Genomic DNA, 17,031 nt, shown 5'->3' with positions numbered 1-17,031 from the left:
TGTGGTACATTGTCATCACTCTGAACTTTACATCTGTGCCTGCCAAAGTGTCATTCTGATAGCTTAAATACTGTGTGGAATCAACATTAATTCTTTTCAATAAAGAACTTATAGAGATGTTCTAACAAAACACAATTTGGACTAAACTAAACTTGGAATCTTTACATCATACAGATAATTTTCTCCTGCAAAATGTAATAAAAACCCTGGTGGAGGAATGTGGAAATCTAAAGTGTTAAAGCAGGTTAAATAGTAAAATTACTTCTTAATCTGGAATTGATGCTCTTTAAGTTACAAGCTGCCTATATTCAAAATAAAGTAGATCCCTGAAAAAGCCATTAAGCTTATAAGACAACAAAATGGTTATAGGCTGCCTAACACTTCAGCAGTGATAATTATGTGTCATCTTAATGCAGACCCAGATAAACAGCTAATGTGTACCTTCAATGTTTACATTAGGCATCACCTTTTTTTAATTTCTTAGTATGTATGTCTACAAGTAAGTGGCATTCAAGTTAAAAACATTGACTTTTTTTCTTGTTGTAGCAAAATTATTGAATTTTTTGTCCTGAGAACTTCATGCCACCTCTGGAAAGAAAAAACATAGAAAAATCACACTGTGGAAGTATAAATAATATATGTTCCCTTGGCATGATCAACTCGCTACTGATTCTGAGGTGATAGAGACAAAAAAAAAAATCTAATTTGAAGGAAATGCAGGTGTTGGTATAGATGATGATAAATGAGAACTTTGAATTTGAAATGCAGGCATCAATATTGACTCAGATGTTTTTCCAAACTAATACTGTTCTACTTAAAACCAACCTAATATAAAGGTGCTGTTAACAGCATTCTTAATAGTGAGAAACTGGTGAGCTTTTCAATTCTTAAATCACATTTCAGGGGTCTGACCAGCCTCTTGTAACCATTTTGCTTTCCTTCTTTTAAATTTAGTGGAAGGTTTCACCTCTAAAACACTCCTTCCAAGCTGTGGAAATGCTTCTTCCTCTAATTCCTCCTAAATGACTTTTGTAAAGAATGTATTTATATGCACAGCTCCTTTCTCTGGTTCTTTGCCTTTCTTAGAAACATGGCTCTACTTTTTGTAATTGAACAAGCCATGAAGCTAGATGAAACATTTGGCACATTGGCATCAGGGGGAGAGGTCCTGGATAGCACAATGGATAGAAAATTATTGACTACATATGCTACATGACTAGACATGAGAAAGTGCAGGAAGCACTATTTACAGCAATTTGGAAAAACAATACCATACACAAAGCCAATGAAATGCTATGATAAGTATTATGAGAATTATATTCATTCACCACATACTTCTTTTATTTATAGATTAACAATTTAAAAATGTACTACTTTAACTGTTCCATTGTACTAAGACACATATGGAACATCACAAGTACAATGTTTGCAAACCAAGAGAAAATGTGTAATACTGACATGTCGTCAACTTTAAAAATAACAAGTGTTACCTAACCCAAAGATATAGCCATAGCAAAACTGTAGGCAATGTTCTTCCCAAATGTGAAAATTTCATCATTCACAGATTAAAATTTTAGTGTCCGATGGACACATATATGAATGAACATTAAAGTTTGCAAACTTGTGATTCACACGTTATTGAAACTACATGCTTCCTGATTCTGCCACATGCTCAAAGTCTGTCAAATCTGTTCTCACCTAAAATAGGTTGTTACCAAATTTCCTTTACCTCACTACCTTTAGCTTTAATTCTATGTCTGCATGTTTGGGGCTTTGCACCCAAAGACAAAATTGTGTTCATAACTACACATTTTATTCATTTTCTGAATTAGGAATCTGGATTAAGATATCTGAGTAAGGAATATGATTTTCCATAATAATTCTTCAGCCACTTTAAAGTGTAAATAACATTTATATGACTAGAAGTATAAATAATTTATAAATAACATCTGTATGACTAAAACAGCACGTTGCCAGCAAATCTAAGCAAACCTGAGAGATGGTCATGGGGATCTTCCCACCGTCTTTCATGTGCAGCCTAGAACTAGCTAGGGACCTTAAACTCACAACATAACAATCTACGTTTTCTTCCACAAGAAGAACAGCCCCACTATCTTTCCATCTTCCAAAACCTTCTTTGGATATGGGGTAAGATAAACAAAAGACTATTTTTAGTGAAAGAAGACATTTTTAATGTGTGCAAGCACAATTTCATTGACACTCCGATATGTAGGAATTATGCTACATAGTCTTGAATACTCCACACCAACACTCCTATATTACATTTCTCCGAGATATAAATATTCCAAATCTAGTGGATGTGTGCACACATGTGAGAAATATTGACACGGAAGCTGTTCTATATGTTGTGTTTTGATAAAAGTCCATTCCAGTTTCTGTTTTTCCCATTTATATCATTCCACTCTTCCAGACGCTGTCTTCAGTACATTCTTGTTTACTTTATGCATATTCCTGGAAAAAAATGTCAAAACAGACTTCCTATTACAATCAGAACATTATTACTGTTATCATCATGATCATCATTGTCATTATTTTGTTGTTCTGAAAACAAGCATTGTTGATTACTACGCAGGAATGCCAAACATGCTAGGTGTCTCCAATAAAGCTCACTAGATAGATTTACTTTGATCCTTCAAAAAGTAATCCTGTATTTTACTATAGATTTAGCCAAACAAAAAACCCTAGCAGTGATGTGAATCACTCTGTAAAACTAAAAAAAGGACAGTAAGACCTCACAGGCTTAGTAAGTAACAAAGCAACTTCTGTTAATGTCTTTTCAGTGCTAAGACATTTACAGAAAACAGTAATATAAAACACAAATAGTGAGAGGATCTTACAGATCTTTTACATATAATTACTGTTATGCTAAATAAAAAAAAAAAAATTACAAGGTTGACCATAACACATTAAACTCCAAAAACAGCTCCAAAATCAAGAGAGCGATTTGTTGCTGTTTCTATAGAGAAGAGAAAGGACTGAAAAAAACCTTATTCTTCGGTCTTGAAAAACTGATAAGTTAGAGGAAAATATTATAAAATTGTTTTATAACAGGCAGCATAAATCACTAACTTGTACCCAGACTTCTTTTTGCCCTCATGAATCCTTTAGAACAATGCAAATCCTTATAGGAGTGTTTGGGTTATAAATTTCTGTTTCGGTCTAAAAGCTACCTCCACTCACTCTTGACATTATGAATATATCTAAATTTTGCTTGCTTTAAGCTTAAACCTCCATTTCTAGAGCAGGTATAATATAGATACTGAAGACTGATGTTCCCCAAACCTCATATGATAATAAATATAGGTCTTTCCACAACAAGATACAGTATTCAGCCTTCCTGTTGGAGGGAGAAGGTATCTTCTAACAGGTAACCTGTTTTCTTAGTGTCTGTGTTTTATAAGATGATTCGTCATTACAGTACCTAAATATCAAGTTATCAGAGATCTCCTCTTCTGAACCTTAAGTACAAAACTGTATAAATCTATGGAGTTACATCCAGCTGGCAGCTGGTCACAAGTGGTGCTCCCCAGGGCTCAGTACTAAGGCAAGTTCTGATTAATGTCTCTGTAACGATGATCTGCATGAGGGGATTGCATGCATCCTCCATGAGTTTGCAGACCACACCAGGTTAGGTGTAGGAAGGCTCTGCAAAGGGATCTGGACAGGCTGGACTGATGGACCAAGGCCAGTTGTATGAGGTTCCACAAGGAGAAATGCCGGGTCCTGCCCTTGGGTCACAACAACCCCATGCAAAGCTACAGACTGGGGCAGAGTGGCTGGAAAGTGCCTGGTGGGAAAGGGCCTCGGGGTGCTGGTTGATGTGCAGCTGAATATGACCCAGAGGTGTGCCCAGGTGGCCAAGACCAACAGCATCCTGGCCTGTATCAGAAATAGTGTGCTCAGCAGGACAAGGGAAGTGATTGTCCTCCTGTACTCGGCCCTGGTGAGGCCACACCTCAAATACTGTGTTCTGTTTTGGGTCCCTCACTTCAAGAGCAATGTAGAGCTGCTGGAGCATGCCCATAGAAGAGCAATGAAGCTGGTGAAGGGTCTGGAGCGCAAGTCTTATGAGGAGCAGCTGAGGCAACTGGGATTGTTCAGTCTGGAGAAAAGAAGGCTCGAGGAGGACCTTACTGTTTTCCACGACTACCTGCGAGGAGGCTGTAGGCAGGTGGGGGGTAGGTCTCTTCTCCTAGATAACAAGCAACAGGACAAGAGGAAAAGGTCCCAAGTTGCACCAGGGGAGGTTTAGATTGGATATTAGGAAAAATGTCTTCACTGAAAGAGTGATGAAGCATTGGAACAGGCTGCCCAGGGAAGTGGTGGAATCACCGTCCCTGGAGGTGTTTAAAGAACACATCAATGCGGTGCTTAGGGACATGGTTTAGTGGTAGACTTGGCAGACCCAGGTTAACTTGGTTGGACCTGATGATCTTAAGGTCTTTTCCAACCTAAATGATTCTATATAGATATAGATACATATGTATCTGTACAAGCACAAATACATACCTAGAAAAAGGATATGACTCCTTCCATTTACTTTTTTGTTTCTATTGTTTTCATAGGATATTTTATCAGTTCTACATTATGGTGATCACTGGGCTCTAGTCGTTCATTTAGCTGAGCACATTTTCTACTTGCAAGTTCTTGAGGCATAGAGCAGAGGGACTGCCACATTCTCAGTTTCTCTCAGTATGCTGTTTAATCTATTCCTTCTCTCTTCAAAGCTAGAACCTTAATTATAGGTATCCCAAACTTAAATAAACATTTAAATACTATTCAAATAATGTAGCTGATCTATACCTGGAAATTAACCAGTCCTGTAAGAAATCAAAACAAAATTCATCAGTCTTTATTCAATAGAAAGATGTCCTCTAAAATTACTGAGGTTGAATTGCAGCCTAACTCAATTTTATTTCTGTGCATGTGTTATTTTGTGTTGTAGTGTGTTTTATGGGGGTTTTGTATGTTTGTTTTGGCATTTTCTGTTAGCCATTGTTTCTTCATACTTGTATGAATATTTAGCAGTGGTCATTTAGGGATTGTTTTCCTATAGCTCTAGGATTGGCGTAAGAAAAATATACAGGGAAATAATAGATTATTAATTTTTTTATGAGGCAGAAGGAAAAAAAAAAAAGGAAACTCTAAGTGAAATATTCCATCTTTTATTAGGTGCTAATTCAATCAAACAAAAATGCACAGGCCATGATATTGCTAATCTTACAGTATATATTTCCTCATCAGATTTTGAAGTCCTGTCACTGTTGGATAGGTACTGCTCTGGATCATTTCATCATTATGTGAGCTTCTGATAGGCTAGTATACTATCTTTGGCTTGACATTTTTACAGTATTGGACACAAATGGTCCTCATAGATCTTCTTGAAAGTTTCCACTCTTTGACTTTTGTGGATTATTACCTTCCATCCCTGATCCCCTGAGAACCATTTCTCTGCTTCTACCAAGTTCATTTTTCTGATTCTCAGGTGTATGAATTTTGCTGGGATTTCTTACTGCTGTATGGGTCATCATTGCTTGAATGTCTTGCTGATTTGTCAAGTCACCATCTTCTAGTAATATTTTTCTAATTTTCATTAGTTAGTAGCACCCACTGACAGATATATAAATACCACCTGTCCCAGCTCCTGTGGTAATGCTTACTTTGTGATCTACGTATGTATAACTGGATATCAGTATGAGTGTGTACTCAGCCTGTAAGTGGAGGGCTACCCAAGTTTCATTCATGTGCTAACCCTCTGTCCTTGAAAAGTGAAGCTTTCCAGCCATAACGCATTTTTCAGTCTTGTATTGAAAAGACTCATTTAGTTAGAATACATGCCCTTCAGGATTTGCATGTTGGCATACTGCAAAGAATGCACTGTTTCCTAGGACAGTTTTAGAATTATGCCAAACAATATACTGGACTTCATCAGCAAGGCAGTTTCACGCAATGGGAAACTACTCCAAACTACTTGAAATTCTATATCCAGGAATTGTGGTTGAACATTTGGTAAGTATTCCAGAAAGAACCAAGTAAACAAAAATATTTCATTTACCTAGAGACCTTATATTATCAAAATTTAACTGAGAAATGCTTCTGAAGACCATTTCCACATTCAGTAGAAACCCTTAAAAATTTGTTTTCATTCTCAATTTATATTTTATAGACTTCAGATGACTAAGGAGACACAAAAAAATTGAGTGAAAATTTACTGATGTGACTAAATACCAAATTTTCATCTGAAATTAATGAGGTTTAACTGAATTATAAACATATAAAAGCTGACCCTACCTACTTTATTTAGAAAATATTAAACATTGGCCAATTGCATTTATTCTTGCAGTGATGAAAATTTACATTACTAAGATGTTTACATTTTTGTTTGCATCTCCACCATTTAACACTGCTTATTAAGTAACTAAATCAGTACAAAGATCGAAGAAGTACCTCTTCAGCCTATTGTGAGACCATGGTATTCACTTCACATCTTAATGGCTAATTTGCAGCCCTTCTCCTTATATCCTCCTTTTGACTCTAGAAAAACTCCACTGCTAATTTTATTTATGAAGGTCAAGCTACTCCTGCAATCTGATTCCCAGGCATCCTGTTATTTTCAGTGATTGATATAGTCTTGGGACCCAATTAGCAACACTAAAATTCTAAAGGTGGTGGCAACTCAAGCAATGAATGTGCTGAAGATTCAGGAGGAGTGCTTGTGTGCGTGTATATGTGTTTAGGGTCTTTTTAGAGAAGACAGAATAAGAGAAAGAGAGAGCAAGTGAGCAAGACAGGGAATGAGAGAGAGAAAGAGGGTGAGAGTGCACAAAAGTAAGAGAGAATAAAAAGGCAGCATGACAGCATAAAAGAGCAAAAGCAAAAGGAAACAATAGAGCGAGAGACAGAAAAAGAGAACTTTGAGTCTGCAGTTTCGCTTAGAGGCATTGCAAGATAGAGACATAAATGACATCCATCCAGATGTTAGCTGCAATGCAGTGAGAAACATAGAACAATAAAGCAAGACATAATTATCACAAGCGTATGTAAACCATAACCATTTTTCAAAACTTTCTTTTTTCCTTTTTTAATGAAGGGATTGTTGTGTTTAATATTGTGATTGGATTCCCAAAAGCCAGCCATATAAATCAGCAAATCCAGTTTCATAGAAGTACTTCTACTTGCTCTCCACACTGTCTGTGGGCTTTGATGTACATGTGCATAGTTCCTTGACGACATAATAAATGAGATTGTTGTATAAATTAATATACAGGCCATAATACATAGCTAGCATAAGCTAGATATTATGCTTTACAGAAAGTGATTTGTACTTAAATTTAAGTTAGAAAATTGGAAAATATTCTAATTCATTATTTATTATTACATTCTTTCTAATGTATTAGAAAATAAGTTAATTACTCTTTTCTAATACAATAGTTAAGTTCCAAGTATATTCTTATATTTTTTTATTTTGCTTGCTGGTCATTAATAGTCAGATTTCACCCACAGTAATTGTTTTGCCTAAACCATAACTGGTTTGGTGCAGAAAATAAGATACCCTAAATCCTTATTTCCTTACCATTCACTCTCAAACACCAGAAATCAGGGCTTTATGGGAACACCAGCTCAGAGCTAAAGATAAAGCAACAAGACTTGGCACCTGCAATTCACCATTCCTTCTGCTAAACAATTATCTTTCTTTGAATAGGAAAGGAAGAATTATCATTCATACAAACCCGGACAATTATGTTGTCCACATTAACTCATCCTGGAAGAAAAGTGAAAATGAAGTGGAGAGCAATGTCATCTTTTCAATCCAGAAAAATGTTAATTAATTTGTTGAACACCTAGTAAGATGTCTCTATGGTCTTCCTGGATGAAAAGACGGGCAATAAAACTCAGCAGAGCTCCTACTGAAATCAAAGGAAATAAGACTGCACTCCCACATATCAAGACTGAATTTGTTCCTCAGTACTGAGTGGCCTCACAAGCTAAAATATAATTAGCTCAAAGAAGACCCTTTGAAAGCAGTGTCCACAACAATATGTCCTTTCCTGTTAATTTGCCTTCCATCTCAGAAGCAATTATTGCATAGGATATGAATGTGAAAAGTACAAAAACATAAAGTAGGATTTTACAAACTAAACTAACTGGGATCACAGATAATAAGAACAGCTAAAAGGTTCAGCTGTCCTTTCATATGAATATTCTTTATATTCCATCTCTCATTTGAACAAGAAAAGGAACAAAACAGGAATGTCAATAGGAAATGTAAAAGGAAACTTCACTTTAGTGTGTAACATGCTTACAGACCATCATACCGCAAAGCATATCTATGCCATTTGTTCACTGTGAGGAGGGGTCATTGCCAATACCCAAGTACTTCTTTAATCACCATTGATATATTAATAAACATGTATCTAATGGTTCATGTGTATGCCAGTCTACCTCTTCAAAAGTATTACTTAAATAGTAAATTCATTTGATTGTATCTCGTCACTTTTTATCAGGCAACACATCTCTAATGGCAAAATGTGACCAGTACGTAGAGCTTCTGATATATTTAGACTTCAAACATTTACAGCGCTTCAATAAGCATAGGATGAAAGCCAGTACTATATGTAAGATTGCAAGAGCTTTCAACCATGCATATCTAAGGCCAGAATTGATCCATAGGCAAAGAAAGTTAGCGGTTGATACTAACCTTCATTGCTGTTTTTCATATTGTTTTTGATGAAGCCTTTCCACAGCAATACAGAAATCTTGTAAATATGAATGATGTGTGACCTAATGTAAGCCAAAGAAAGCTTATCTGCATAATACTAGCAGTATTTGCTTCAGTTCTATTGTGATTTCTTGTCATTTGTATCAGGCAAACTCTCAGCCTATGAGCTGCAACAATCAACTATGCAGAAACACACTGAACCATGAATCAAACATTGGCAAAAAAACCACTTCCTGTTCAGTTCCCAGATTTCCAAAATCAATTTACACAGTTTAAACCAGATCTCTCATTCTTTCCAGCTGCATTTTACTATAATACAACATGACAAAGGCAGTGATTGCTGCAAAGGATAGGTAGATGTGAAGTAATAAATATCTTCGGAGCTGCTATTTATGACATGCATTTAGATGAGACACTTACTAAACAGGACCACCTTCTTTTAGGTGTGAAACTGAGAGAACAACCTGAAAGACAAACTACTGATCTATAATTAAGAAGGTCCACTCACTAGTATGCCCAAACAGAACCTCTAATCATGAAGATATAAAAGAGCAAAAAATGTTGTGATATCTGTCAGTAATCTTCCTATGCAATCAGATTTTCCTGTTTTTTTCATGCTGTATATTCCATGTTGGCATACATAAGGAGAAAAAAAGAAAAAGGAAAAAAGAAAAACGAACGAAAAACAAAGGAAAGGAAAAGGAAAGAAGTGCTTGCAGAATTTCAAGGACAAGGAAATTAACTGCAAATGCCTAAATTGTCAATTATCTGATCAAAAGCACAGTCATATTCATTGCCATTCCACAGTATATAGATGCCAGCATTGTTCACTCAGCCACCTAAAAGATACTTTGGGAAATTAGCAATACCTATTACTTAGATGAAAAAGGGGAAGTGAATTAATGAATTTAAAACCAAGGAAAAACTGTTTTCAAAAAAAATCCATCCTTCTGAAATCTGCCAAGTGGAAGTTATTTGGAGCAGTAAGTGTTATTTGGATGAATGGCAGTTCTACTTTTAAAAATGTGAGTTAGTTTTGCTGAATGTTTGGTGACATAATTAAATTCTTTGTTCAACCTCGTTCATCATTTCTTCCCCTTGGCCTTCCTTTTCAGATATTTTCAGGTTCCAGATCACAGGGATGCTTTACAGGTCAAATTATGATGTGATAATATCATTGATTTCTGTCTCAGTTTCATAATTGATATTAAGGACAAGATCGCAAGCTGCAGCAAATGGGCATAGTTCAACCGAGTTCATTGAAGCTGAGGTAATTGCAGTAGTGTCAGAACTGATTGTGGCTACTATATAGTCTTTCTTCTTTTAGTCATCTTCTTTTGAGCAAAGAGCATTTAAAATGGTCTGGTGATTGGTACCAAGCTGACCGTGTGGCTTTCTCACAGTATGATCTGTTTATTTACTTGTACCCTATCCAGGATAAATAATCCATCCAGTTACCTTGAACAGATGTGTGGAACTAAATTAAATCAGAAGTTGTGAAATAGGATACCTCCTCTGCCATACTGACCAATGTTAATTATGTTGTCTCTTATCATTTTTCATCACTTTACAGGACATTTTACAGCAGCTCATCCTTTCATGGTTCCCACATCTTTCTCTATTAATTTCAGGTCCTAGCTAACTATGAATGCATTGTTCTCAAAATTCTTTGAAAGCAACTGGACTTATCACAGCAGTGGCTATACACTCTGTACTGCAGAGGAAAAGACATAAGAACACATAACAATATATTGGATTCATATCCCTGTGGATGTCACAGTGCTATAAAGGATGTTATATGGAACGTTTCCAGATCACCAAAAGTTGGTAGACAGACAACCCAAATCTCAAAAAGAATAGCTGTATTCCCTTTACTTAGATAACATGAGTTGTTTTTGCACTAGAAATTTAAATTTAGTGGTGGCTTCCTCTGAAAGATATAGTTATTTCCTTGTATTCAACATAATTTGAGACTGGATTCCATGCTTGCAATATCAGGCTATTCATTTTCATTGAACTTCAGTTCTGGACAATATTTTCTCCCTTTACTTAGCATGCAATAAAAAAGATATGCTAAACACAGTGTGACACTTAAGTGTGACTTAGAAGATCACAACTTCGTCATGACTTCAACAGCCACTCTTTCCCTTATTCTCACACCTTTCCTATACATACATATTTTCACTCTAAGGAAACAAATGATGCTAGTAAGCTTCATGCACCAATCTGAAAATAAAACCAAGTATTTATTGCTTAGCACCAAAATTTTGCAGAGGATATAAAAAAGCAGAACTGGGGGAAAGTACTGCAAAAGATTATGAATATGCAGTTGAAGTTTTAAGCTGATTAACTTTTGGCAGATATCTGGATAGGTATTGCTTCAATACTTAAGCACTATCATACATTACTCAGATAGTCCCATGAGAAGGGGAAATTATTAAATCCATGATAAATATGTTGCTTTTTTATAAAAGCCTTGACAGTACAGAAGTTGTTCTGGGTTACAAATGTGTTCTCTTACCTTTTTGAGTATACAAAGCAAGGAGTAAATTGTGGGGTTTGTGAGTAAAGCATAGTTTTCTTTGAACTGTTTTTTAGCATATTACAATTTTTTCTACTATAAAATACCTTCCTCACTCAGTAAATATTTAGTTTATCCTGGATTTTATTTGAATTGAACTATGTTTTATTATGAATGTCTTGTAACTGCAAAACTAGAGAAAGTAATAGGATTTTGCAAATATTTTTCAGAATATGAAACTCAGATATTTTTAATAGGAAAGAATCAAGCATTAGTTTTTTGCAACAGTTTTGTCTACAGAGTAAAAACTACAAATCCAATTTATTATTCACCTCTGTTATGACACTTTCTGCTCTGGAGGCTAATTTATATTGGTCTTCCCTATAAGGATTTTGACAAATTACCACTTATAGCTTATTTTCACACACATGCTTTCATAGACATACACTCATACACTGTTTTGTCGTACACGGTATTGAACTGCTTGAAAGAATCACACAAAGTTAGTCCTGTAAACACCTAAATTACATTTTATGTATCTTGGACTCTACTTTTTATAGCATGAAAAATTGCTCAAAAGCACATCAGTATCACGTTACAAATATATTAAATAATGGCTGTCTGGCTTATCTGTGTTCACTGCTTCATACAAAAGCATTCCTAGGTATGGTGGATGCTGTTAAACTGCATTAAAAGTATAATTTAATGATAAACCTATTATTTTTACACTACATTAATCATAGGCATTTATAACTAGTTAGTATAGCCAGATAACTTTTATAAAATGTGCTTCAACATTTTATTACAGAAATTAATTGGAGAATATATAAGGAATGTTAACAACCATAAGACACTATCTTTAAAGAAACAAAGCCCCAGCATCAAACATAGACAAAATTCTCAAAAATGCTGACCATGATGCCCCTGAAATGCCTTAAAACCGTACACTGATATCTGCATTACAGCTATGCAGGTGACAAAATTTCTATATACCAAGTGCAAAGTCACGTTTTTAAAATTAGTCAGACAACAAAGAAACTCAAAAGAAGCAGTATGGCGTTTGTTGCTGTTCATATTGACATTAATCTGTCCCCGTAAAGGTACAACAACATTTTGATGGCTCTCTGTCCAAGTGCTGAAGTGATAGAAACATTTAGAAAGTTTATCCATGAGTTCACAACATGACTGGAAAAACTCAAAGAAACCAGAAAGCCAAACACTATACTGACTCAAGGGATCCTGGAATCAGATCCACAAGAAGCTGTTTGCTAAGGAATGACCATCTGGCATAGAAAGAAGGAAAAATATTGAAATACCAGGTACTATGAGCCCACATTAAAAAAACATGAAAAGGCATTTATCACAGTGTCTGGCACTCTACCTGAGGACTTGAAGGACTATATCCATGTCTTCCATATTGCCAAAGTCTTCAGAAAAAGTCTTTCTCTCAAAGAGTTCTTAAATATCATGACAACATATGGACTCTGTACACTTGGCTTATTCCAAGCTCAGGACTAATACAATGACATTTTTTCCCTCACCTGACTTTAGCCATCAAGGAGCTAGTGGCTATAACCTAAATTAATCATCTACCTGCCATCCCACCCCTCTCTTAGGTTTCTACATTAATGTAGAATGAAATACTCTTGGAGGTGACTTTTTTTTTTCTTGTGGCCACACTAAGATGACTAGCTTAGGCTAGAAGGCCCAACTTTCAGCCAGATGGTTTTCAACCACAAAGGGAACAAGATGCAAGTCTGCCTTGAGAACAACACAATAACATAACAGATGTTACTGTTTTACATGACTTATCATGTGAAGGACCCTAACAACTGAAATGCCCATGTTCCCCAGGGAGTGACATAATGCAATATTGGTATTGCCCTTGTCTGTACCAACATTTTTCACTGATATACAGAAATTAGCTGCAGGATTCAGCCCAGGAACAGATAGGTTAATCACTATCAATTTCCCATTCAGTCCTTGACTTCTCCACTCAAACTACCTGTAAAACGGCTCACTGATGCCAGTTGCAGAAGTGATCTCTACTGATAACGGCTTGTTCACAGGAAACTCATGTTATTTAGCTGCACGGTGCTGGTGCCCAGGCGCTGGCGGGCGGCTGCAGGGCGTCTCCCTCAGGGGGGCTGGGGCTGCCACCTGCCAGGCACAGCCGGTTCCAGCCGGATCCAGCCGACCCGCCGCAAGGCACAGCTGGGCCCTGCAGCCAAGGTGCTGGCAGTTCTGGGGAAAAGTATTTTTTAAAAAGCACAAAAATGCTGCATAGTGAAATGTGAGAGAGAGGAGTGAGGGGAAAAAAGGCGTGAGAAGCAGCCCTGCAGACACCAAGACTGGTGAAGAAGGAGGGGGAGGAGGTGAGCCAGGCATGGGAGCAGAGATTCCCCTGCCTGTAGAGACCATGGTGAGGCAGGTTGTCCCCCTGGACATGCCGGACTACACAGCAGCAGATACTCGCACTGCACCTGTGGAGGACCCAGTGCCAGAGCAGGGGCGTGTGCCCTGAAGGAAGCTGCAGCCTGTGGAGAGCCCATGCAGGAGCAGGCTCATGGCAGGAGCTGTGGCCTGTGGAGAAAATCCCACACAGGAGCAGGTTTTCTAGCAGGAACTGTGGCCTGTGGGGAACCCATACTGGAGCAGTCTTTTCCTGAAGGACTGCATCCTATGGAAAGGGGCCATGTTGGAGCAGTTCATATAGGACTGTATCCCATGGGAGGGACTCCACACGGGAGTGAAGGAAAATTTTGGAGAACAAGAAGCGTCAGAGAGGAGCTGTTACAGACTGAGTGCAACTCCCATACCCCATCCCTCCTGTACTGCTCAGGGGAAGGAGGCAAATGAAGCTGAGCCTGGGAAAAGAGGGGGCAGGAGGAAAGGTATTTTAGGGTTTGCCTGTTTCTTACCATCCTACTCTATTTTTAATTAGCAACAAAGTACGTCAATTTTCCTTAAGTAGAGTTTGTTTTGCCCAATGGTAATGGTAAACGATATCCCTGTCTTTATCTTGACCCAAGAGCTTTTTCACCATTTTTTCTCCCCTTGTCCCATTACAGAGGTGGAGTGAGAGAGATTGAGGCTGGGTGGGGAGTCTGGTGGTTAGCCAAGGTCAACCCACCACATTAGGTCACTGATCGACTGTCAGATGGTAATGAGCTAGAAACACTAATGACCTATGACAGATGTATAACAAATGACATAGCTTTGTGTTATCCATTCCCTTGAGACTACAGTATGAATCACTGTAACAAAAGCTAGTACAATTAGAGCAAAGGATAGTTGGCATTTTGCCTGGCATAAAGGGTTATTCAAAAACCTTCCTGGCCTCTGCTGGACATAGTTTTGAACCTGTGATAGTAAAAATCTGTCAGTTTGAGAAAATTCAGCTGTCACTGGTCTAATAAAACCAAAGGGTTTGAGCTTTCACCCACATTATCTGACAAAAACAACAGATTCAGCAGCAGAAAAATGCATTATGAATCCATGTCATTTTCTCCAGAGAAATGTCTGCCAAATCTACTTCCCTCACTAATCCTCCACCTCCCTTTCATGTTCAGTACCAGAAAGACAGAAGTTGCTAATTATCTCTATCTTTTTAAGTTTGACTAAGGTTATATAAAATCTTTTAATTTTTCTGAATTTCCTTAATACTGCTATGATGACAACAGATCCCAACCAGAAGTTAATTGCCTCACATTATCACTGCCTCATCTCATACATACCCTAAATAAAGGATCTGAAGATCCCAAATGTGAAGATGCTCTTATCTTGTAAGCTATAGACACAATAAGGACTTTATACATGTAAGATAATTGCATTTAGCAGATTTTCTATGCATGTATCTTTTAGTCCTAGGACATACCAATCCTCATTTTCTAATAATCCAAGATGATACTACAGAAAGGAGCTCTAAAAAATATACTTCTCATGCATTGGCCAGTGTCATTTAGAGCCCTTGCTAACAAGAACATGCATCCTGATTCCATGCATTATAGATCCTCTTCAGAAACATTTGTCCTGCCACTACAGGTGACAACATGATCTAGATTGGAATCCACTGATATATTGTTCTAATCAGAGCTACTCAGCACCAAGACAGCTCTGTGAGATCAGAGAAAAGTGCACAAGATTTTTCCTGTACTAATTTAGTTCCAGTCTTGGCTAAGAAGCTCGGGAAAACAAGATCTGTTATTTTTACTGTAAATATGAATGCATGCACTAGTTCAGAGATCTAGTCTAGCAAGATCTAGTCTTTTCCACTAGTAATACACCATATGTGCTATCTATCTTCAAGCAGTAACTCTCTTTTTACATTAAACCAATATACGTAAGCACAGGCAGAGTCCTGTTAGCACTTTCTTGGGTTGCTGCCTGATTGAACAGAGTTTAAAAGAAAGAGCTTTTTTATAACGTTTATAAAGTTTGCTCACACCCTTAGATATTGCAGTGCCATGGTGATAATGTGATACTTAAACAAGAGTTGTTCAGTTAGAACACAATGGCAAGTCCATTGCTGCAGTAATGACAGAGATTCATTTATGCAACTACTTAATTGGTCTTAAATTTATATTCAGTCTGGAAGGACAAATGAAAACTCTGTTATTCTCATTCTTTCTGTACAACTAGTCCTGTGAAATTACACTGTCTTCAGATTACAACAGAAATTAACCTCTGCAGATCCCATGGTGGCAGCAGGGCACATATGTGGCAGAGATTTGAATCATGTCTCTGAATAGCAAAAGGAAATCTCTAAACTTGGCTTTAAGAGCTCAAGGCAGGGAAAGTTAGCGAAGGAATCTTGATGTGGATAACAGTTATCTATGGAAAGAAAGGTCCATAGATCCATGGACATTAAGGAAAAGTAAAAGGTACTACTCTACTACGACCATTCTAAAATTAGTAAAGGCCTAATATGCAAAGTATTAGAGAGCCACAGAAAGGTAGTCATGTATTTTCCAGGTCACACAATAGGCTTGAAAAATAACCTGGAGTAGAACCAAATTTCCTATCATTTTTGTGCTTCTTTAAGATAAAATTGTAAACTCCACCTTGCCAAGCAACCTATCAGGCATTACAAATAGCAGAGTTTGATAAACTAGTTCCCAAAGATCAGTAGTTTGTTTTCCCTTTGAAAGTCACAAGTGAAAAACATGGAATATTTACCTAACAGATTTCACACAGAAGCACAGACACAAACACACGCACACATCCTGTCTGCTAGAGAGGGAAAAACAGCAGCCAGAATCCCAGCCTTTTCCTGTCACGTTCTGCTTATGTCATTTCTCACCCTAACAGATAAGAATAATCTTTTCTTAACACAAGTAATTTGCAAGAATAGTGTCACAACTTCTTTACTGACAAGGAAAAATAAAAACAGATCTATACCATACAGATTGTTCCCTTGTGTTACTTTAATAAGGAACTGATTATTAAGTGATCAAACAAAGTGAGGTCGCAAGATTGCTACTCTTAGAATAATTTATATGTCAAATATAGCTATCTAAAGCTGGGTCTCTCTGGCATCCATTCTATACTGATGTAACTGCTGGCTTTTTCTGTCCAGCCCGCATTTTCTTTCTTGTTTTGTGCTCCCACCATCTCCCTGGTACTCTACCAATCACACATTAGACACTGATCTGAGAAGTTGTAGCACATTAACTCATTAGAAAGTTAACAGAACAAAAAAAGAGAAGGATAATTAGTATTAAAAAACTTTCTTCAGAAAGGCTCTGAGATGCAGCAAAGCCCATACAAG

The sequence above is a fragment of the Falco punctatus genome (genome assembly GCF_963210335.1).
Source record: "Falco punctatus genome assembly, chromosome: Z".
Lineage (NCBI taxonomy): Eukaryota > Metazoa > Chordata > Aves > Falconiformes > Falconidae > Falco > Falco punctatus.
Note: the sequence above shows the minus strand (reverse complement) of the source record.